The sequence below is a fragment of the Mus musculus genome, chromosome 19, assembly GCF_000001635.26.
Source record: "Mus musculus strain C57BL/6J chromosome 19, GRCm38.p6 C57BL/6J".
Lineage (NCBI taxonomy): Eukaryota > Metazoa > Chordata > Mammalia > Rodentia > Muridae > Mus > Mus musculus.
In genome coordinates, this window is record NC_000085.6 from 24,203,792 (window position 1) to 24,228,713 (window position 24,922).

General features: G+C 46.6%; 1 protein-coding gene across 3 annotated transcripts in view; it reads right to left on the bottom strand.

The window, feature by feature from the left end:
• Window positions 1-21,337, bottom strand: part of Tjp2 (tight junction protein 2) — a 130,633-nt gene extending 109,296 nt beyond the window's left edge. For 2 of the 3 annotated variants that reach the window (NM_011597.5, NM_001360392.1), the window contains exon 1: window positions 21,060-21,337. The gene's annotated coding sequence lies outside the window, so the exon portion shown is untranslated. The remainder of the gene's footprint in view (window positions 1-21,059) is intronic. The other variant, NM_001376368.1, reaches the window with a different exon arrangement.
• Between the last annotated feature and the right edge of the window lie 3,585 nt (window positions 21,338-24,922).

Below are 24,922 nucleotides of genomic sequence, written 5' to 3' on the forward strand. Positions count from 1 at the left end.
TTATAAGACTTGCCTTGGTCATGGTGTCTGTTCACAGCAGTAAAACTCTAACTAAGTCATGGGGGTAACCAATTGCTTTCTGTGTGATTTGAGGCCTGCTCCACAAGATAAATTCATACCTAGTACTATAAACCTACTCAAAAGCTCCTGGCTCAAAGGCCCTAGGGTTCAACCCAATACGTTTGTACCTGTACACTAGTGCTGGTCCCAACTCTGGCCAGAGACGCTTCTTTTTGCACTGTAGAGGTCAATGCAAATACTTATACCTGGTCAACGTGTGGAGAATAAGTGACTGTTGAGTATTCAGTCTTAAATGGGACAACTATATCAAACCCCTCCCCCACCAAGGCTCAGGGAACACTGAATAGGATGTGGAAAGACTGTAAGAGTCAGAGGATGGGAGGGATGCTGGGAAGTGCTGTCCTCTGGACATGATGTAACCATTGCACTCCTGTCTCAGCACAGCTGCAGTTACCCACCCAAGGTAAGTCAAGAGTATCGTTCACCATTCCAAGAGTAGCACTCACGTGATCGCAGGGTACAGAGAAAAAGAAGTAAAGGTAGGAGGAGCTTTGTTGGGGAGCCACTGAAGGGGGTAGCAGTGTGATAGCTAGGAATGGATAGAGTCAAGATATAATGTATATATGCATAAAATTGTCAAAGAATAAATAAGAGTCAAAACTTGAGTGTTTATGATTTTATGTATTCATAATATTTACCCTAAGATTTTATGTATGTGTGTGTGTGTATTCTCTCTCTCTCTCTGATTATATATATATAATCTTTTATATATATATATAAAAGGTCTCATTATCTATTTTTGGCTGTCCTGGAACTTGTAGACCAGGCTGGCCTCGAACTCACAGAAACTGCATGCCTCAGCCTCCCAGGTGTTGGAATAAAAGACATAGGTTGCCATGCCTGGTCCATTTCTCCCTATTTTTTTTTTTTAAGATTTCTTTGTTTATTTTACATATATGAGTACACTGTAGCTGTCTTCAGACACACCAGAAGAGGGCATCAGATCCCATTACAGATGGTTATATAAGAGCCACCATGTGCTTGCTGGGAATTTAAGTCAGGACCTCTGGGAGAGCAGTCAGTGCTCTTAACCACTGAGTCATCTCTCCAGTCCCGTTTTTCCCATTTTTAACGGTGAGAAGATTGAGGACATACAAGATATGATTCCTCCTAACAACTATAAAAGACCAAGTGCTCTCTTCACTCTGTCCAGTTAAGCAATTTAGCATCATCTGACCACAACACAGAAAACAGAGCAGAAAAACATGAGACAGCCCGTTTGGTATTGAAAGAGTTCATTTCCATAGCTTTCATGAGTTTTACTCCCACTGGCTGTTTTGCAAACAAGTAGCACAAGAATTCTTTTATAGGGTGAACTTGAACTTGGCAAGCTACATCTGCCACCCCTGGAAAAAGTTCCATTCAGCCCTCATTTAACCACACAGGAAGATGTAATTACACTTTTGCAACAGACTTTGTTCTAACAAATTGTGTTTCTAATGAGTGTGATAAAAATTACTATGTAACCCTCCCAAATAAGAGGCCTGAGCTAACCACAGGAGGAAAAAAATCAAGTTGAACTTGTTAGCCATGGAAGCTGTTTTACTATGTATGGTGAAATGCCAAAATAGCTTATACATGGCATGTTGTCAAGTGTCATTTGCTACTGGATTTTTTTTTATCCCAACATTTAACCCAGAGCTCTTACAAAATGATTCTTATCGACGATGACCTCACACAAAACTAAATTTGGATCTTTCCTTAGGAAAATAATTATACATTAGAAAATACAGTAAGGAATTGACTTTGCTCTTACAAATTAGATTATTCAAGCTGGGCGTGGTGGTGCACGCCTGTCTTTAATCCCAGCACTTGGGAGGCAGAGGCAGGCATATTTCTGAGTTCGAGACCAGCCTGGTCTACAGAGTGAGTTCCAGGACAGCCAGGGCTATACAGAGAAACCCTGTCTCGAAACAACAACAACAACAACAACAAAACCCAAATTAGATTATTCAGCTTTCTGATGTATTTATTTATTTCTTATACTATCATCTTTGTGTGAATCCCTTTGTAATACAGACAGTAATATAGAAAAATTTAATCTGGATAAAATACCCCTTCTATATGTGATGTGTTCTTTAGCATTCTAAAGGTTCTTTAGAAATGTGTATTCATGAAGCTAATTTCCTATTTCCTTGGAGTTATAGAAATTCTTTTTTGAAAGAAAAAGTGTGTGTGTGGGGGGGGGGAGAGTTGTTCTGTGTAGCCCAGGCTATCCTAGGCTCTGTAGACCAGACTAGCCTCAAACTCAGAGATACCTGTGGGTCCCCAGTGCTGGGATTAAAGGTGTCAGGCTTAGAGTTCTAGAAATTCTTTACACATACAACTTGTGCTTTAAAGTAACCCAAAGCAAGCAAACAAAAACCTTACTTGAAGCTCCAGTGCTTTAGAATGGCTGCTGTAACTGCACAGAAATTCACTGAGCTTGAGTTTGGGACGAACAAGTGTATGTCTGAGTGGCCACCTTTATTTAGCTGTGTGATGTTTTTATTTGTGAATTCATTACATTACATTTGTGGTCTTGTTTTTGTTTTTAAGTTTTAGTTTGTATGTTCGTTTGTTTGTTGAAATAGGGTCATGCTATGTAGCCCAGGCTGACCTAGAATTCGGTATGTAGCCCAGGCTAGCTTCCAAATCCAGGTAATCCTCCTGCCTTAGCTTCATAAGTGCTGGAATTACAGGTATCCGTCAATAGCTATTTAAAATGTAAAATATCTCTCACCCCAAAAAACTTTAAGATCAAGATGTTTAAGTTTTCTCTCCAGAAGATTAAACCTGAATGTAGAGGCTGGAGAGATGGCTCAGCAATTATGAGTCTTTGCTGCTCTTCTAGAGGACATGAATTTGGTTCTCAGCACCCATGTCTACCTGTGGCCCCAGTGCCCTCCTCGGGCATCCAAGGGCAACTGCGCAATATGCAGCATGTACTTGCACACAACTACAAACATACACATAAATAAAAATAAATTAAAAAAAAAAACGTAATATACAAAATCCACACATCAGCCAACAGACATAGGAGTATGGCTGTATGTATATCTCCAACAGCTAGGAGGCAGAGACAGAGGAATCCCTGAAAGTTCTAGGCCTGCGCAGTCGATCCGGTGACTGTCAGACCAAGCCGGGATGTATATGTCATGACCTCATCTCAAAAGGGGAAAAAAAAAATCCCAGCTCAGCCTGGTGCTCTTTTGAGCCATTCCTATGTTTTACTAAAGAAGAGCAGGCATCCTTTGCCGGTGGGTACTTTAACCATGCCTTTGCTTTCAGAGCATAAAACTGGAAATACCTGCAAACAGCCTGTGTCTCTGGGTGTGGTCTACTTTCAGGGGGCTGGAAAAGCCTGAACTCAAAGTAGAAAAGTCAGGGAGTTTTTAAAAAGGGGGAGGGGGCTCAGGTCAGACTCACCTCCTTCCTCCAGACATGTCCTTAGAGCACATTCATTCCAGAGGTTCACATCTGAGCTTTCTTCTGCCCATCTTTTCTCATGCAAAATCCTGATCTAAGAAACTTTCCTTGTGATGTGGTATCTAATTTTCAGGTGTAGTGGTGCATACCTTTAGTGCCAGCACTATAGGAAGCAGATACAGGCGGATTTCTGAGTTCGAAGACAGCCTAGTCTACAAAGTGAGCTCCAGGACAGCCAGGGTTATACAGAGAAACACTGTATAGGGTTCGAAATTCCCTCCCCTCCTCACTAAAAAGAGAATTTTCCAAGCTTGGTGCAGAAACACCATTATACAATCAGCTGCTCCTTATGGTCCAAGTTACTCAGGAGGCTGAGGCAGGAGGACCACTTGAGCCCAGGAGTTGAAGACCAACCCTGGGCAGGTGAACTGTAACTGTCTGAAGAAGACATATGTGTGCTGAGGATCCTGCAGATGGACTGGCTGAGATAGAATGTAGCAAGTTAAGAGCCAGAATTATAATAGACATTTACTTCCAACCTCTATGTCTGACCTATTGTCTTTGTAACTACTAGAAGAAAAATTTCCAAACTTATTGTTACATTTAGCAGAGCTCTGGCTTCCATCTGCTGGAACCCACCCACTGGTCCCAGAGGTGTTTACTAAACACATTGGTTTATGACTTTCTTGTTTAGTGACTATAAAAACCCATGTGATATCTCTCTCTCTCTCTCTCTGGAATGCATTATTCAGGACAACCCAAATCTGTGTTCCTTGCCCTTGGGCATATTGGTTCCAAATAAACTGTCTGTGGTGGTTTGAATATCCTTGGCCCAGGGAGTGGCACTATTAGGAGGCGTGGCTCTGTTAGAGTGGGTGTGGCCTTGTTGGAGGAATGTGTCACTGTGGGAGTAGGCTTTGAAACCCTCCTCCTAGCTACCTGGAAATCAGTCTTCCCCTAGCAACCTCCAGATGAAAATGTAAAACTCTCAACTCCTGCACCATGCCTGCCTGGATGCTGCCATGCTCTCACCTTAATGATAATGGACTGGACCTCTAAAACTGTAAGCCAGCCCCAGTTAAATGTTGTCCTTATAAGAGTTGTCTTGGTCATGATATTTGTTCACAGCAGTAAAACCTTAACTAAGACACTATCCTTTAGTCCCTTATGGAGCAAGAAGTGTAGTTTTTTATTACAGAAACCCAGCAAGACCTGGCCTCAAAAACCAAATCTTCCTCAGTCAGACTTGGTTCAATTTTGTAATTCAAACACTCAGTGACTGAGGTAAGAAGACCTCTATGAGGACTAGGCCTACAAATACCCTAAGTCCAAAAAGAGAGGTGGAGGGAGGGAGGGAGGGAGGGAGGGAGGGAGAGGGAGAGGGAGAAGGAGAGGGGAAGGGGGAGGGGAGGGAGGGAAAGGGGGAGGGAGTCAGGGATGGCTCTTGCCTGGGATCACAGGAGCAACTAGGCCTGACCCCGGATTCAGAACACCATAGGAGCTAGTTTAAGGCGAGAAGTGCTTAGCCATTTACTCTGGGAAAATATAATTAGGAGCTGAATTGAAGGACAAAGACAGTCTACTCCAAGTCCCAATGGAGAAGGCACCAAGGTGTTGAGATACACCCACCCACCTGTGGCCAGAGGCTACAGACTGAGCAAGGGGCTCTGTTTGGCCATCTCCACCTGATAACCTGGATTCAACCTGCAGGGCCCACCCAGAAAGAGAGAACTGACTCTAAGTTGTCCTCTGGCCTCCACATGGGTGCTGTGGCATGCGGCACACGTGCTCACACTCACACACACTTACACACACACACAGAGAAAAAGAAAGGGTGGGGTTTTGTTTTTGTTTGGCTATAAACACGGTGCTTATTAGCTGTGTGTGAAGCTCGGCATTCAAACCACAATACTGTATACACGCAAGCACGAGAGAGTAGGAGCAGGAGGGTTAGAGGTCAGAGTCAATAGTTAGCTACATAATGAGTTCAAGACCAGCCTAGAAAGAATGATGTTTGTACAAATTGTCTACTTGAGCATTCTGAAAGGACCTAAAAAGGGGTTTGATACAACATTCATCCTTGAATCTCTAATACATGTCTCCTTTCTCAGGAACCAGCATATGAAATGACAGAGACTAGTATTAAAGCTCTCTCTCTGATTAGGCAGCAGAAAAGCTAGGTCCCTGAATCTAGAATGAGATGCCTGGGTTTGAATCCGGCTTCCCAGCTAATGAGCTGTGGGAAGTTTGACAATGTTGGTGCACGCCTTTAATCCCAGCACTCAGGAGGCAGAAGTAGACAATCTTTTCAAGTTCAAGTAAGTGTAGGCAGCCGATGCCTAAAAGATGGCGCCAGTTTCCGGTACACTGTGGCTGTAAACAACACCACTGCGCACTAGCCGGAATCTGGCGCCAACCCCTCCTGAGGGGGTGCATGCAAATTAAGGGGCCGGCAGACTGACCAATCCCAGGAGGACACATAGCCCTACCCAGTGCTGGGGGTGTATATAAGGAGTCCTCCCTGGGTTCCTGGGCTTCCCGAAGCATCAAGGCGTTCCTGCAATAAAGCTGTTGAGAAGAATCCGACCGTGTTGCGTTTCCCTTGCCGGATGAGGTGGGCGCAACATTCAAGGCCAGCCTGGTCTATGTAGCAAGTTGCAGGACAGCCAAGACTATACAATGGAGAGACCCTGCTTCAAAACACAGACATACTGTGAGCCTGTGAACCAGGGCTGGAGCTTGGGGGACAGAAGCATCCTGACTGGGCTACACAGATCAGGAGCTTAGCAGATGACAGCCTCTGACAGACACAGCTTCCCCCTTGGCTAGCTGTCACTAAACCATCATTTAGTGAACACTTCTCTTGTGACAGTCACCAACATAAACATTCTAGTTACACTCTCCTGTCTACTTCTCAAAATAGCCTTCAGACTATTTTGACTATAAATGCCCCATGTCTTTGAAGGAAGAAAGGCACCGCTGTAAATAAGTGACTTGAAAAAGGCCTCACAGTTAATAGTGGAGATGTGATTTCTTCTCTGGTTAGTCTGATTAAAGCCTTCCAGTCCTCCTAACAGAAGCCTGGCTGCCCTGGGGACCCTGGAATGGACCTCTCAGAGTGATGTAATTGACACTGAACATATTCATTTCTCCCTAGAACACAGGTCTCATGAGGCCAGAGACTTCGGTGCTCAACGCTGTATACCCATTACCTGGGACTCTGCCTAGCCAGTATATAAGCGGCAATAAAAATAAGCACAATAAGAATGAATGAATGAATGAATGAATGAGGGCTAGAGAGAAGGCTCAGCAGTTAAGAACACTGCCAGAGGACCTGGGTTCCAGTCCCAGCCAGCACTCATGTGACAGCTCACAAACCTCTGCACTGCAGTTTGCAGAAGATCTCGACACCCTCTTCTGACACCTCTCCTCAGGCACCAGACACACAGGAGTGCTCAGGTACACATCCAAGCAAAACCACCCATGCAATATTTTTTTCTTAATGAAAAGAATGAACTGGGGGTGATGACGTGGGCCTTTGATCTCAGCACTTATGAGGCAGAGGTAGGCAGATCTGTGATTTCGGGGCCAGCCGTGTGAACAGTGAAAAAAAGTGAGTGATTGAGTGAGTGAGTGAGTGAGTGAGTGAGTGAGTGAGTGAGTGAGTGAGTGAATGAATGAATGAATGGATGGATGAATGAATTGCTGGGCATGGTGGCTCACAATTATAACCCCAGCATGTGGGAAACGGAAGAGGAGAAACTGCTCCGCTCTCAAGGCCAGCTGGGGTTACAGTTACAGTTTCAAAACAAACAAAAAGCAATGGAGGAACGGGACTTTCAACTATGTTCCAGAGAGCATTACCACATTATGTCTCTGTAGTGAGCATTCCGGGCTACCATGCCAGTCAAGACGAAGGTAAGGTAAAGGGACACACGTGTCTCTGCCCTCTCCTGCAGCACAGACTCTGTATAGATCCCCGTCTCAAGTTCAAGGACTCCACCACCAACTTCACTAGTCTTATTCCTATCTACACACACACAAACGCTAACATCCCAGACCAGCCTGCTGTCCTTCTGAGGATACCGCTTACAAGGGTGGCCCTACAAGAACACCTATGATCTCAGCACTTAGGAAGCCGGGACTGGATGTATGAGGTGTCACAAGTATGATGCTGGCTAGCTTGGCTCACACAGTAAATTCCAAGACATCCTGAGCTACCCAGAAAGATCCTGCCTCCACAGGGGGAGTCGGGGAGGAGGGGGGAACGACTGGGGTTGCCCTCGGGTCTTGCTCAATGGGTGGCAGAGCTTCCCAGTCCCAGAACTGAAACAATTAGAGTGGCTGACTGTCTCTAAGCTACTGACACAAGTACGGGTTCTGCTCAACATCTGAGTTCCTTTACGGAATTTGAATTTGGGGGTTTGGCACAGGTTGGCAGCAAATGCCCATGTAACAACTCCCCAACCAAATCCCTGGTGCTGAGCCTCTGAGGTAGTGAGTGGCTCTCAACCTCCCTAACGCTGTGGCCCTTTAACACAGTTCCTCATGTTGCGGTGACGGTGATTTCCCCTCCCCCACCACCACCATAAAATTATTTTTGTTGCTACTTCATAACTGTAGTTTGGTTACTGTTACATATTGCGATGTAAATAGCTGTGCTTTTCAACGGTCTTGGGCAACCCCATGAAAGCGTTGTTCAACTCCAAAGGAGGTCTCGATCCACAGGTTGAGAAACGCTGCTCTAATGGTCTTCCCAGGTTGATAATACGTTGCCGTGGGAATTAAACATGTCTGCTGTGACTCCCCCGGTGCTCCAGTGGCACTGCAAGCTGGTTCTTGGGTTCTCTAAGCTTTGCTCCACTGTCCCCTTGCTAGTGTGTCCATGCACTATAATAAATTAGTCCTAAGTACAGCCATGTGCTGAGCCTGATGAATCCACCTGAACCTACCAAAGCTGGCTATGGTCTTGGGGACCAACCACTCCACAGAAGGAAGCTTGTCCATGGTTCCTGGCCATTAAGCAGGAACCTCACACATCCTCTGGGGAACATGGGAAGGTGAATGCATACAGAGGCCTGAGAAGGAGGGAGGACAGACTGGAATGTCTGAAGCATGTCCAAGCTACCCAGGCCCTGCTCAGCAGTCAGACAAAGCCAGGCGGTTATAAAGCACAGATATTAAATAACCACGCTCTGCTGGCTGCAGGTTCCCCAGACGAGAGAATGCTTAGGACAAACGAGTGCCTCTTCCCCAAACCTAAGAGAATCTTTTACATCTTCAGATGTACTAAACATTCCTTCCAATTGGAATAGGCAAGCAAATAAGAGGATGTGAACCTGGACTTGTGCACCCCGCAGGAAGGGTAGAAGGCCTGATGGCTTTGAGTGACAGGCCACCACCCTGCCGGGAATTCTTCCCTGTAGCAAACCTTCTGACCTTCACGATGAGGACTGTCACAAACACTCGCGCATGTCAGCACCCACTCTCAGAATCGGCTTATATCCAGTTATGCTAAGAACACTGGGCCCAGGGCTGCACAAATCTTTAAAGCTATTAAGCTGTACGGCCAAGGAGGGGAGTGAGTTTTAGTGATGTGGGCTCTGTGTACAAGAAAGAATCCCAGCGTTCACCTTGGTTCTAGGCCAATTAGCGATGCTGGGCGAGAAGAGGGATGAGACCATCCTAAGTCCTGGGACTGTGGCCTGAAGGACAAAAGAGGGTCCTGATATCTTAAAGGAAAGTCCACACCCGTCCTGGGACTGTAAGCTGCACAACTGGACCCTTGGCAAAGTGTGCCTTCCAGAAACCCTGGGAAAGCAGGACCTAGATTCCTCCGATTCCTCCAGCCTGCCCCCTGATGGCAGCTCAGACCCTCCCCTGAAACCAGTACCTCCCAGGTCCTTACTCTCCTTTTTTAGGGAGAGCTAGTAGGCCCTGGCTACCCTGGTCATGTCCCCACCCTCTGTCAGCTACCTCTAATCCCTTGGAGGCTCCAGTTCTCCTTCCAGCCTGTACCCCACCCCACCCCACCCCACTCCCTATAACATCCCTGCAGTCAGTGATTGACTCCTGGCTGTCCCCTACCCCCATCACACCCCTGACTCTACCAAACACCCGAGTGCCAGGAGCCCAACCCCGCTCCATCCTTTCCACCTCACACAATCCAGCCCTGCTGTCAAATGCCCACAAACCATCATATCAGCTCTCAGCCTGGAAGCTTCCCCTGCCGTGTCAGCACCATCTGCTCTGAGGAGGGGCTTGTTAGAGACATCCATTCTCAGACTCCCTCAGAGAGACTTCCAGCGGAAAGGTCTAAGGTCAGACAGAGGCCCGTGTTTTACCCAGCTCTCCTATGGTGCGGACATAGACTCATGTTTGAGAAGCCAGCCGGCCACCATTGTCTCAGGCAGTGCTCAACAGGAAATAACTCTCTTGTACTACATACAGCTCATTTCTCCATTTCTCCTGAGGCTCCTAGCCTTTCCTCATCATAGGAAACTAAAACTTGACTTTGATAAACTGAGCCCCCATAAAACACAGCGGGCAACTAAGAAATCCAATACTGATTTTTGATTATACAACATGAAGATAGATAATCTCCCACACAACAAAGAAGAAATCCTGACAGGAAGCTTGGAAAATAACAAATATACTAAGACCTCTTCTGAGGGAACGTGATACTAGATATCCTTCAGTAAATTATATTAACGGGGTTTTAAAGTATAACAGTGTATATAGGTTATTTACTTTTGGTGTTGGGTTTCTGTTTTGTTTTGCTTGAGATAGAATCTCGCTCACCCTGGAGACCAGGCTGGCCCTTGAACTCTCCAGCCTCCAGCCTCATCCTTCCACAGGCAAGGATGGAACTATCTACCACCAAACCCAGCTTAGGTGCTGAGGAAAAACTCAAGGCCTTGAGCATGCTAAGCACACACCCTACCACTGAGCTACGGTTCCAGTTTCACTGGATATTTTAATGAGTAGAATGGACGGATGCTAATCAAGAAGAACTTTTAAATGGTCACCTCTTATCATGTTATTAACATTTGGATGGGTGTTATGCTGGACAGTTTTATGTTCACTTGACATAAATTAAAGTCACTTGAGAGGTTGGACTCTATAAGACTGGGATGTAGACAAACTGGTAGAACATTTTCTCAATTAGTGGGGGAGGGCCAAGACCATTGTAAGTGGTGCTATCCCTGGGCTGATGATCCTGGGTTCTATAAGAAAGCAGACTGAGCAAGCCACGAGGAGCAAGGCAGTAAGCAGCATCCCTCCATGGCCCCTGTATCAGCTCTGGCCTCCAGGTTCCTGCCCTGCTTGATTCCTGTCTCGACCTCCTTTAGCAGTAAACTGTGATGTGGAAATGTAAGCCGAATAAACCCTTTTCTCCCCAACTTGCTTCTTGGTCATCATGTTTCATCACAGCAACAATCACCCTAAGTAGGGCAGGAGCACATTGTTTTTACAGACATGAAGTCGGCCCATGGAACTGGTCCTCGCTTACCTACGCAAATACACACTGCAAAGATGCTCTGTGTACTTACTAGTTTTTCAGTCAAATCTTTTGGAAGATCAGGAACTACATCAAGTCTTGAAGCAAATCAAAAGCTAAGCAAAACAAAATAGAAGAACAAAGAGCTCAACTTACACTTCATCAGAGAGTCTACTTCAAAGTAGATTTCCTTCTGTGTCTAATTTTCAAGGGGAAAACATGCCAAGAAAAACCGGTCCTAGAAACACACGAGCGGCCGGGGACATAATTTACTGGAGCACCTTGCCTAGAGAGAACACCACACAGAAAGCCTGAAGTTCAGCCTTCAGCACCACACGAACCAGGCGTGTATCTCATAAAACACGCCAGGAGGTGGAGGCAGAGGGTCAGAGGGTCAAAGTCCTTCTTAGCTATGTATGTATGAGTTGGAGGCCAATCTTAGCTACAGGAGTTTCTGTCTTAAAAACAATTTAATAAGTTGGGCACTTGGAGGGAGAGGGGACAGATCTCTATGAGTTCAAGGCTAGACTGGTCTTCATATCAAGGTTCCAGGACAGTCAGGGCTAAATAATAAGAGTTACCCTAACCCAAAAAACAAACACAAACAAACAAATCATTTACAAAAGATACCAAGCATCATCAGCTATCAGAAAAACACAAATCAACACCACTCCATGCCAAGTTAGAGAGCTCAAATTAAAAACCCAGAACATGGTGGCAGTGAAAGGTGGCCTGGTTTCTGGCCGAGCACAGGCTTGAAACCCCGATGACCCTGAAGGGATGGAAGGCATTTTGCCACGTTCCTGGACACCAGGCTCCTGACAGGAGGCCCCAGTCCTCCACAGATTTGTGGCCATCAGTCACATAGGGCAATGGCCCAAGTCCCTCTACAGGTAGAAGATGTGACCACAGGTCACTTAGCCTCAAGACAGATCTCCCTTTTAACAAAGTACCTAAAGGCCTGGAGGCTTAGCCAATAAACTCCCCTTCCCAGACATTCCTCCCTGCAAAAGGAATTTAACCACAGGACCGCCCTGAGAAAGTGGAGTATGGTTTTATTCACCTACTTTCCGCCATGACAATAAATGTCTTAAAACCATGGACTGTCTCTTTTCATCGGGATCCACCTCGGGGAGCCATGGAACAGGCCTTCGTCTAAAGAGCCGACAGCCTAATCTCCCTCAGAAGGCCTCTCAGCGCTCCCAGCCACGGTCTGGATCCACCAAGCCAAGCAAGCTGCCTGCAGACAAGCCGAGGACTCTCTCCACCCCGAGGGACCCAGGCAGAGTTCTCCCTTCTTTTCCCCTTCGGCCTGGGCTACATCCAGCCCTTGAGCCCCCACTCCGTTCTCAGTTCTTCCGTGGCATTCTGCGGTGCCTGGGTGCTCAAAAGCTTGAGGACCAGCCAGCTCCGGCTGTCCCGGGGATCCCAGACTGTGGGACTCCACTCCATAGCCCCGACACCAGCCCGCTCGGTGTCAGTATGGAGCAAGCCCAGTCAACTTCCTACATCCCCAGGCCAGTGGACACCCTAAATAAACCCTATAGCGGGGGAGATGGCTCAGTCAACAACCTTGCTGCACAGAAATAAGGACCTGAATTTGGATCCCCGGCACCCATATACAACCCAGGCACTGTGGTGTCTGACGGTAACCTCAGGCCTGGGTGATACAGAGACAGGCATCAAGTTTAGTTGAAGCTGTGAGTTCCAGATATAGGAAAGACTCTATTTATTTAAAAAAAAAAAAAAAAAAAAAAAAAAAGATGGAGGGGCATCTGGAGGGATGGCGGCTGAGGTTAAGAACACTTGCTATTCTTTCAGAGAACTCAGTTTCAGTTTCAAGCATCCACATGGCAGCTTGAAACCACATATAATTCCACACTTTTCTGGCCTCCAAGGGCACTGCACACAGAGTGCCCTTACAACTAGGCAAAACACTCATAAAACAGTGTTTGCATAAAATAGTATAAAATAAAAATAAATGAATCTTTTTTTTTTAAGCAAGATGGATGGAACGTAATAGAGGAAGACACCTGAACTCAATCCCACCCCATACATACGCACACACATTCGTTCATACACCACACATACATACACACACAAAAAAAATACAGAAAGCTACAGCCATTCAAGCGGATGAAGATGTGAAGAACAGAGCCAGTTTAACAAGGCTGCTGCCTACAGACCGACGCAGTCGCCGTGGAAACCAGCTCAGCAGACCCCCATTTCTATAGACTTGCCACAGATGTTCCACTTCTAGGAATAGAACCAAGAAGAACAAGAATGTATGTTCATACAAAAACTTCTGGGGGCTGGTAAGATGGCTCAGCAGGTAAGAGCACCCGACTGCTCTTCTGGAGGACCTGAGTTCAAATCTCAGCAACCACATGGTGGCTCACAACCATCCCTAACGAAATCTGACTCCTTCTTCTGGTGTGTCTGAAGACAGCTACAGTGTACTTACATATAATAAATAAATAAATCTTAAAAAAAAAAAACTTCTACATGAATGCTCACAGTATCGATATTCACACTAGCCAAAATGTAGATGAATGGATATCAAAATGATGATCAACAAAAGGAAATCAAGTCGGGACCAGGTATCTAAGTCACTGGGAAAACACTGATTAACATGGGTAAAGCTCTCGACTCCTCCAGCTCTACCAAAATCTTGAACACTGAGTAGGGCGAAGTTGAAGCCAACATGAAGGACTACATATTATATAATCTCATTTATAAAGAATGGTAGTCATGGGTGATGGCTCCTGACTGCAATCCCAGCACTTGGGAGGCAGAGGCAGGAAGATGGCTAAAAGTTCAAGGCCAGACTGGTCTACATAGTGAGACCCTGTCTCAAACAAACAGGATCACACAGTGGAGGTATATGCCATTAATCCCAGCACTCAAGGAGAGAGAAATGTGAATTTCTGTGAGTTCAGGACAGCCTAGTCTACAGATCGAGTTCTAGAACAGCCAGGCCTACACAGAGAATCCCTGTTTAAAAAAAAAAAAAAAAAAAAAAACTAAAACAAATTTATAAATTAGATAATGCCTGAAATAGATCAATCTATGAGCAGTAAGACCATCCTGGCTAGTTTTGTGTCAATTTGACACAAGCTAGAGTCACAGGAAAGGAAGGAGCCTTGATAAGATCAAGCTATAGGCAGCCTGTGGGTATTTTCTTAAATAATGATTGATGGGGGAGGCCCAGCCCATTGTGGGTGGGGCCATCCCTAGGCCTGGGTTCCATAAGAAAGCCAGAAAGGAGCACCCACTCCAAGACCTCTACTTTGGCTCCTGCCTCCAGGTTCCTGCCCTGTTTGAGTTCCTGTCCTTACTTCCCTCAGTGATGAACAGTGATATGGAAATGTAAACTAAATAAATGCTTTCCTCCCCAGCTTGCTTCTTTTTTGGGGGAGGGTAGAGGGAGTAGGGAGTCATAGTGTTTCATCTCAGCAATAGAAACCCTAAGAGAGAGAGACCAATGATTACCCTTGGGACATTTGGGGAGGGAAACTGAGTCATGCCAGACAAGTAGAAGATCTTAGGGAGAAAGTGTTCTTTTCAGGCAGACAAAATGTTCTAAAATTGGGCTGGTGAGATGGCTCAGAGGTTAAGAGCACTGGCTGCCCTTCCAGAGTTCAATTCCCAGCAAACACGTGGTAGCTCACAACCATCTATAATGAGATCTGGTGCCCTCTTCTGGTATGCAGGCATGCCTGCAAGCAGAACATTGCTTGCATAACAAATAGATCTTTTTTTTTAAAAAGTTCTAAAATTGATCATCATTGTGATAGTTATACAATGAATATACACTGAATTATTCATTATAGTAGTTGAATTGGATGGTAAATGAGTAACCAAAATAAAATCCGTTTTTTTGTGTGTGTGTGTTTCTGTCTATTCCTGCAGCAGGGTCTCACTGTGTAAGCTAGGTCCTGTGTAGACAAGGTTAGCCTCAAACTCAGAGATCTGCCTGCCTTTTGCTGGGATTAAAGGCATACACCACCATGCCCAGCTTCACATTTTGTGGGAAAAAAAATGTTTTTTAATTGGCTTAAATCTACTGAGAGAATTACAAACAGACTTGTTAACTGAGAAGTGTTAGATAAATTACAGAGCGCTAGGCAGCTGGGTGGCTTTTCCTAGCTCCTTTGCATTATAAATTCCTCCCGACAGGGAGAAGATGCAGCTTTTGTTGCCATTTTACAGTTTACAAGCACTTTTACACGTAAGAGCTTTTGAGGCCTCGCTACAAACCCAGAAGGAGATAATTATTCCTCTAATTTTACACAAAGCTTGCAGCATCTCTGAGTTTGTGGTATATGCTCCTGTTGATTGCACCAGGAAGTAAGGGTCAGCTCTGCTAGGTAGCACAGACGAGCACAGACCTCTCCATCCTCCTGCCCAGTTCGAGAGCGCTGGGAGCACACTCTCACAGGTGGACGTGTGTCTCCACATCCAGCTGTGTGCTGCTAGACCGCATTTTGGGGTACCAGATAGTACATTCAGGTTGGCATGCGAGAATAACATTATCCATCCTTGTCAGTAATAAAAGTGTTCCAGAGTTGGCTTGTCAGGCGCTAGTCTGACTACTGTCAGGCCAAGCATCAGCAAGGTCATTGGAGGTCTCAAGGACCAACAAAAGAACCTTCTGCTCCTTTGGCATTTATTTCTGTGTTGGTTCTTTTTTTTTTTTCCATTGACTTTAGTGCACTTATAGTGCAGAACCTGATATTCCAGAAGAATCAAATGAAGAATGAATGGGTGGGTATCTAGCTTCCTGGCAGTGAGCGAGAACAGGCAGCCAAGCGCTTCTGATTTGATACGGGTGAATGACAAGAGAAGGAACCATGGTTTCAAGCAAGATGATCAGGGCGACCTCAATGTCGGTTCTGTGAAATGAGAGGAGAGAGGCTGGGGGGGGGGGGGGGGCGTGGCAGGAGGGGGACTGGAGAGGGAGCTGGAGCTGGAGGGGGCTGGAGGGAGAGTCGGAGGGGGCTGCAGGGAGGAGCTGGAGGGGGCTGGAGGGAGAGCTGGAGGGGGCTGCAGGGAGAGCTGGAGGGGGCTGCAGGGAGGAGCTGGAGGGGGCTGCAGGGAGAGCTGGAGGGGGCTGCAGGAAGGAGCTGGAGGGGGCTGCAGGGAGGAGCTGGAGGGGGCTGCAGGGAGGAGTGGAGGGGGCTGCAGGGAGGAGCTGGAGAGCCCTCTGAGGTTATTGTGAAGGCGATTGGATCACAGTATATTCAGAAATTTCTGGTTTACAATGATCATACACCAAGTGTTTACTAACACTAAATCAAAGTTAAATGCCTTAATCTTTCTTATGGAGAAACCAGTATTCCAAATCTCCATGAAGACTAGTATCAAGAAGCATTCATTTAGAAAAAGAGAGGCCTGGCATGGTGATGGATCAGATGCCTTTAATCCCAGCACTTGGGAAGCAGAGGCAGGAGGATATCTATCTATGATTTCAACACCAGCCTAGTCCATAGAATGAGTCCCAGGACAGCCAGGGTTATAAACAGAGACCTTGTCTCAAAAAAGGAGGAGGAAGAGGAGAGGGGGTGCAGATTAGAACTGGCAAACTAAGACTGAGTTTTTGTTTGGTTGTTTGTTTTGGTTTTTTTCAAGACAGGGTTTCTCTGTATAGCCCTGGCTGTCCTGGAACTCACTCTGTAGACCAGGCTGGCCTTGAACTCAGAAATCCGTCTGCCTCTGCCTCCCAAGTGCTGGGATTAAAGGAGTGTGCCACCACTGCCCGGCTCAGACTGATTCTTATGTCTTTATTGTTGTTATCCTCTGCTTTCTGTATGGGTGTTTTGTTCAAATGTACATCTGCGCACCACATGCCCTTTCTGACCTCTGAGGGCACTAAATGATGTGGTGCACTGGCCTATACATGGGCAAAAGGCCCATACATAAGAATTGATAAAATAATAAAGTTTAAAACAGTGTCTTAGTTTGAATGTCCACTCAAGTGTGTGTGCATGCACAGTTTCCCGAGTTGACTCCTAAACCTGTTTATATAAGAGAACCACTACAGGTGCCTACACCTACATATTCCAATATAAACCCCGGATTTAGTGAGCCAAAGACTTGGCAGGTTTTCATTTTTAATAACATTTTTCCTCGGTTGTTTCCTAAAGATTTTTCCCCCTTCTCTGTGGACTGCAAACAAAACAGCATTTGTCGCTAGATAAAACATGAAACTACAGTATGTTTTCAAAGCTATTCTAAGAAAGGAGGGAAACTCCGCTCCACTCAGCCTTGCAGAAGTAAGAAGAATTAGCGGTTGGAACGCTGTGAATGCCGGAATCTCTGGGGGGGGGGGGGGGGGGCGGGGAATGGACAGACTTTCTTGCTAGATCTTGGCTGAGTTATTGTCAACAATTTCAAAGGGACTTTTCAATCAAAGGAAGCTGTAAACTCCTTCCTCCGTGTGCGTACCTCCTTCAGATGAAAGTCCCAACACAATCAGTCATGAGTCTTAAGAAAGAAAAGAAGGAGCCTGTTTGAAGGACCTGCCACTAGGCAGTTATTTATTAAAGTGCCCAGCACCGTTGCGCCCCGTCTGCTGTGTGTCCTGAGTCATGTTCTTGATCTATCACAATGACTTCTGAGACCTGTTCACATTTATGTTCTCATGGAAAATGTGCCGCCAGACCACAAACTGAAGCTTTTAACAAATGAAAACAACTCATCACTATAACAATTTCCTAAGCTATAGAAACATCCTTATTACTGTGGATGGGGCTACTGGACCCTCACCCTGAACATTAACATAACAGGAAGGGATTGGAGCTCAGAGGTTAAGTGCAGAACTCTATAAGGTTGGGTTCCCAACACACCCAGTCTTTGAACTACAGCTCCAAGGGATCTAACGCCCTCTTCCGGTCTTATCGGGCACACACCCACACATGGACACATAGACAAACATAAAATAAATCTTTTACAAATATATTTTAAAAACAGGTGGAAATATTTTAAATTTCTATTTAAAATCTTTTTTTAGTCCCCTCAAGTCTTGCTGTGGCTCCAATATTTGCGGAGAGAAGCTTTTTCTTAAAGTTCATTCAGGCTACTTTTAAAACTTAAAAGTCCGTGTTAAATGAAGTGGGGAGGGCGGCGTGTTGGAGAGACATCACAGTGGTTAAGAGCGCTGGCTGTTCTTCCAGAGGACCTAGGTTTGATTTCCCCAAAACCCAATATTTGTAACCTCAAAGTTAATGAATACAATGCCCTCTTCTGGTCTCCAAGAGCACTAGACAGACCACGGCTCACAGACTTTTAGTCAGGCAAAACACCAAAACACCCATATACACTTTACTATAAATATATATATATATATGTGTGTGTGTGTGTGTGTGTGTGTGTGTGTGTGTGTGTGTGTGTTTGTGTGTGTGTGTGTGTGTGTGTATATATATATATATATATATATATATATGAAAGTAGGGGAGGGACTGGAGAGACCGCTCAGTGGGTAAAGAACTTGCCACTCAAACTTCACTTGTGGACAACAGTAACTGTGGGGCAGAGCCCAGACTGTAATCTCACTGGGAATCGAAGACAGGGACCCTCAGAGCAAGCTGGCGAGCTGGACAGGCAAATCAGGAAGCTCTGGGTTCAAGTGAGAGAGAGACATTGCCTCAGGATAGAAGGTAGGAAGCCACCTGATGTCAAGTTCTGGCTTCCACATGCCGGTGCATACAGCGCTCACACCCGCACACACACCACACACACACCCACACACATATACACACACACAACACACACACATACAACATACACACTCACACACCACACACACACACAAACACACACATACACACACATACACACACACACACCAATACACACACATACATACATACACACAACACACACATACCACACACACACATACACACACACATACACACTCACACAAGCACACACATACACACACCACATAAACACACTCACACCACACACACATACACACACACTATACATACCACACACACACATACACTCACTCACACAAACACATACACATACCACACATACACACAACCACACACACACACACACACACACACACACTCACACACAAGGGGGTGGGGTGGGGTGGAGGTGGGGGTAGCAATGAAGACTCATGCAGTAGAGGGGCTTGCAGCCAAGTCTAAGGCTCCCTCCCACCCCAGGACCCATAAGGTAGGAGAAAACACTCATTAGCTAGCCTAGAGTTTGCTAGTAACCATGCTGGCCTGGACCTCACAGAATTCATCCTGCTGTCTTCTGAGCGCTGAGATTAAAGCTGAGTGCCACCAAGCTCTGTTATAAAAAGTAAGTTTTTTAAAGACTTATTTATTTAATGCATATGTGTACACTGTAACTGTCTTCAGACACACCAGAAGAAGGCACCAGATCCTATTTCAGATGGTTGTGAGCTACCATGTGGTTGCTGGGAATTGAACTCCAGGACCTCTGGAAGAGCAGTCAGTGCTAATACCTCTGGGCCATCTCTCCAGCCCTGTAATTTTTTTTTAAGTGCAGTTTCATTACTTAGTACCAAGGCAATGAGGAATTAAGAGATTTCGGGGAATCTATACTTAGTTAATTCATGCGGGCTGAGTCCACTCCCTAGGTGACTCCATTCCATTGCAGTCTAGACAAAAGAAAACCCTCCTGGCTCTTTATCTTCCTTAATGGAAAGCACACAACAGAATCCTGCAGCTAGCCTACCTTGGCCACTTAGTAATGTTGCATCTATTCTGCCTATTACATTCCTAGTCAGGATTCTCAGCCCCCTGAAGAAAACTGAGGGCATTCGGTGCCGTTTAACTTAACATTTAGGAAGGTTAAAATGCTCAATTTCACGTTCCGTATCATTTTAAGGCACATTTCAAGGCCAGAAACAAAAAAACCTGCAGCCTTATATGTTAGCCAAATATCTTCAAATCTCAATAAAGAGCCAATGGCTCTGGGGGCGGAGTGGGTAGGTCCAGTGTGGCTGTACTGTCTGTCCCCATTTTTAAAATAGCATTCAGATTTAAGGCTGAGTAGGAGTCCGACGTGATTCATTCCTTAGCTGGGCACCGCCACTTTTCTTGGGCCAAAGGTTCCCAAAGGTCAAAGTGCAAATAGATCCCAGGGCTAACAGGTCTAGGGTGCGGCCTGAAACCTGGGTTTTCAAGAGGCCCCCAGGCAATGTCCCAGAATCCCTCTCTCCTTACCAGGAAACTGGTCTTTCAAATGAACTAGGAAAGTCGGGAAACTTTTAGAGGCCAGAGGAGCCTCTGAACAGAACCCGCACACCTGCGGACCTGGGAAGGCGCGGTGGACAACTCAGAGACAGTAGCTCAGAAACCCTCTCGCACACTGCAGCAGCCTGGAAAACACCCTTTTCAAGCTCGGAGAATGCTTGGCATTCGGTGGCCTTTTTCCAACATAAAAATCTCCAACTCGGCTTTGACTGAGAGTCCCATAGAAAAGCCACGGAAAGCAGCCCTGGAGAGCTGACAACGCCCTGTGTTGACAACTCGGCTCGTCCTTTATAAAAGAGTCGAAAGACCCCAAATATATATATACACACACACACAAAGTCGAATTAAATGTTTCACAAAGCGACGGGACTGTTTTCCTGTCGGCGGCGGGGGAGGGGGCAGACTCATGGTCACCAGGATCGCCCCCACCTGCACACAGACACCAGCTTTCCCTCGCTCCGCGCCCGTTCAGGTCACCCACCCCTTAGATACCATCGCTGCCAACAGAAACCCAAAGGCCCTCTGAATCTAGCAGAAGAGACGCTCTGCGGGAGCGAAACAATGTCCCCGCCTGGAAGGACAAGGAGGAGCCAGGCACCTGTAGCAGCGGCGTAAACTCAGATCCCGGGTGACCCTAAGTCAACCCCGGTGATGCGAGGCTGCCCAAGGGTGGGAGATGGAAGTACGCACGCAAAAAGCAGTGCTCAAGAAATCACATCCCAAACCCCACGGGGACAACCGGCGTTCACGCACGCTGCCCCGCGGCGAGCCAAGGCTCCAGAGCAATCTTGTACCCCGGGAGGGACAGAGCCGCAGGTACTCGCCTGGAGAAGGGGGGCGGCGGCAGCCAGCAGAGTCAGCGCGCAGAAAGCGACGGTCCCAGGCGTCGGGCGGCGCAGCGCGGGCAGCGCCTGTCCGGAGGCGGAGTGCCGCGGGCTGCCGCAGCAGGCGGGAGCCAGTGACCTCCGCCACCGGCCGTTCCTGGGTATTGTTGTGACTCAACCTATTTCCTGTTTGGAGGGCTAGAAGAAAGGGGGACAAGTGCCTATCTAGAGTGTGTGTGGTTAGGGGGAGGGTAGATGGGCGGTGGCCATCACCTGCTTCCTCCAGACCCGGAAAAAAAAAAAAAAAGTAGCTCGCGCCACTTTGGGTCGTCCTGTTGGCGGAGGGGGAGGCCTCACCGGCGCCACCCAGCGGTGGGGCAGGGATTGAGCGACGCTTCCGCCTCTTTTCTCAGCAAAACCCCCAAGCTTCGGCTCAAGAGTATAAACATTCGCAGGGTTTATCTAATTCGTGCCCAGATCTGCTTTCAGTCTTTCCGCAGGTGCTGGCGAGGAAAGGTCAGTCACCCCTCAGAAACCACGGGAAGGGTGTTTGTGGGTCACTGTATGTATACGGTAGGGGAGTGGAACGGGTTGATTTTTGTTTGGGGAAGAAGAGAAACGGGTAATGGTATCGGTGAAAGATAAGTTTTAAGATCAATTTCAATCCCCCTCCCCCTCCAACCTCCCTGGTTCTCTGGCTCTGAGGCTCCAATCCGGAAATACCGGTTCCTCTCGGGGGACAATAGGTGAGGGCGGAGCACTAAGCCCAGAGCCTGCTTAGTCACACCGCGGGGAAGGAGGAATGTGCCTAGTGCCCAAGGCTGCACCCGGGGCGCAAGTTCGCCTTCCATTTAACCTAGTCTGGTTAAAAAATCCTAGGAAGAAAAAAAGAAAAGAAAAGAAAAAGAAAAAAAAAAAAATAAAAAGAAAAGCTGGATAGTGGTAGCGTATGCCTTTAATCCCAGCCCTTGGGAGGCATAGGTAGACGGATTTCTGAGTTCGAGGCCAGCCTGATCTACAGAGTGAGTTCGAGGATAGCCAGGCTACACAGAGAAACCCTGTCTCAGGGGGGAAAAAAAATCCTAAGAAGATTCCAGGGTACAGGATAAAAGTTGTGGTGATGGCGAGATGGATAGTGGTGATAGTTGTGCGGTGTGAATGCTCGCACTTGCCCACTGCGTTGCAATTTTAAGTATTTTAGTTTGCTTTTTTAAAAATCCTGTAAAGGATGCTGAGGTTCTATTCCAGGCAACTTCGCGCACGAGCGCCCTCTCCTCCCCACAAAACCCTTTCGCCAGGAGTAACTATGTCAACTGAGACACTCTCTCAAGGAAAAAAAAAAAAGAACAAAAACAACAACAACAAAAACAAAACCCCAACAAGAGAAACCAGGAGTGGTAGCACAGATTTGTAATCCCAGAGCTGGGGAGACAGATCCTTGGATTTACCAGCCCCCGAAAAATGAAAGACCCGGTCTTATAAACCAACATGGACAGATCCTGAGGAACAGGTGTTATCAGACCTGCCAATACACACACACACACACACACACACACACACACACACACACGCCCCAGGCAAAGGAAGATCAAACCTGAAGGCTCAGGCTTTAAGAAAGTATCACTTTAAGAAAAATGAGCACAAGCAAACTGTTAAGCAAATAAAAGCATACCAATTGTGCCTCCATTTACTAAGAAAGGAAAAACACCTACCCATGAATTTGCTTTTTCTTTTTTTGAGTTGAGGTCTTAGTTACTATGGCCCTAATGGCCCTTCCATGCAATCCTGCTGGTTCCAATTTTGGGGTAATCCTCCTGCCTCAGCCTCCCAAGTACTGGAATAATGGGGTGAACACTGCTGTTGTGTTTTTAAAAAAGAGAGAGAGACAGAGAGAGAGAAAGAACTTGGAATATGTTTGTAGGGTGAGGTACGGTGAAGGGGTGACTCTGGGCCCATGCTGAGGCATCCCAACCCCCTGAGGTACCAGCCATATGACAGATATAGCATGGAATAGAGTTTATTTAGAGCATGAGGAGTCGAGAGAGTAGAGACAGAGAGAGAGAGAGAGATAAAGAGAGCGAGAAGAGGAGCAGAGGCCAGCCATTAACATGTGGAGAAAGAGGGGGAGAGGAATGGGGAGAGAAGGGACAGAGAGGGAAGAGGAGAAGAAGAGAGTGAGGAGGGGACAAGCAGCCCCTTTTATAGTAAGTCAGGCACACCTGGCTATTGCCAGGTAACTGTGGGGCAGAGTTAAAAAACTACCATGTCCAGTTGTGTGTGTGTGTGTGTGTGTGTGTGTGTGTGTGTGTGTGTGTGTGTGTGTGTGTGTGCATTTTAAATTATTTATGGGGGGCCTGGAGAGATGGCTCAGCGGTTAAGAGCACTGACTGCTTTTCCGAAGGTCCTGAGTTCAAATCCCAGCAACCACATGGTGGCTCACAGCCATCTATAATGAGATCTGACTCCCTCTTGTGGAGTGTCTGAAGACAGCTACAGTGTACTTACATATAATAAATAAGTAAATTTTTTTTAAAAAATTATTTATGTTTGCATTTGATAGTATGGTTGTTTTGTCTGCATGTATGTCTGTGCACTGTGTACATGTCTGGTACTGTCAGAGGCTAAAAGAGGCCATTGGATTCCCTGGAAGTAGAGTTACAGTCTATTGCTAGCCTGAGACCCTGTTGGGAGTACAGCGTGAAGTCCTTGTGCCCACAAATCTCCAGGGAAACCAGGAATGTTAAGCACACAGGATTGCCTTTCCAATGAGAAAGATGTAAAACAAACAAACAAACAAACAAACAGAATCAACAACCCAAAACCTGTTGTTCCATTGAGAAAGCTGAGAACTAGAAGCGACTTATAGCCTGGTGTTGTATGTTACCAGTGAGCCAGACCATAGCAAGCTCCCACACCCAGGACTGGCAGTGGCTAGTAGTCTAAATGACCCTTACAGCCAGGGACTCCCCAAGCTCCCATAACCAGGCCTGGAGATATCTAAAAGTCTAAGTGATCCTCACATTATCTGTATAGCCAGAGGCTTCTCCAAGCTCAATAAGTTTAGGTCCAGGCATGGAGGTTCACACCATTAATCCCAGGAGACAGAGCCATGCAGATCTCTGAGTTCAAGGACGATCTCCAGAGCAAGTTCCAGGGCAGCCAAGCTTATGAAGTGAGGGAGTTGGAAAACAGAAAGCTGTTGATATGATAAGGGGAGCCATGCTCCAATCCCAGCAAGCAGCAGGATTCAGGAGCTTCGGCCGGCCATGTGGCTCTGGCTTTACAGTCAAGATAGAAGGAACTACTGGGACAATTGATGCTGGCTAGTTGGAGCTAAGAAATTAGCAGTGATTAAGAAGAGACCAAAACCACTGAGGTGAAATCTTCTGGGAAGTGTTACCTGAGACCACAAAGAAGCTGTGTTCCAGAGGTAGCCAAGGTCGTACCTCATGCTGCAGCTGGACTAGGTAATGGGTAAGAGTCAACCCTCCCCCACCCACCCCCCATCCCTGGTTGTATTGGTTTTAAAGACATGAAGGAGTCATGAAGAGCAGCTGAGGACTGGGACTGTCAGAGGCCAGGGCAGGCCATTGGTAAAAGTGCGGCCTCAGTTGCAGCTGATAGCCCAGTACTGAAGGGGTCATGCAAAGAAGTTGAGGCTTGGCACCATGAAGGGAGCCTATGAGAGGATATGGGTGAAGCCTAGTTGCAGCAAGACCCCAGTGTATTGGAGATGCCTGTACCATAGGATGATCATCAAGAACAGCAGCAACAGTGGAGTGGAGTCAACCAGAGCCTAGAATACTACAGAGGGCAGAGCTGGAGATGTAACCCAAGCCCTTTGGAGGAGCCCAGAAGATCGT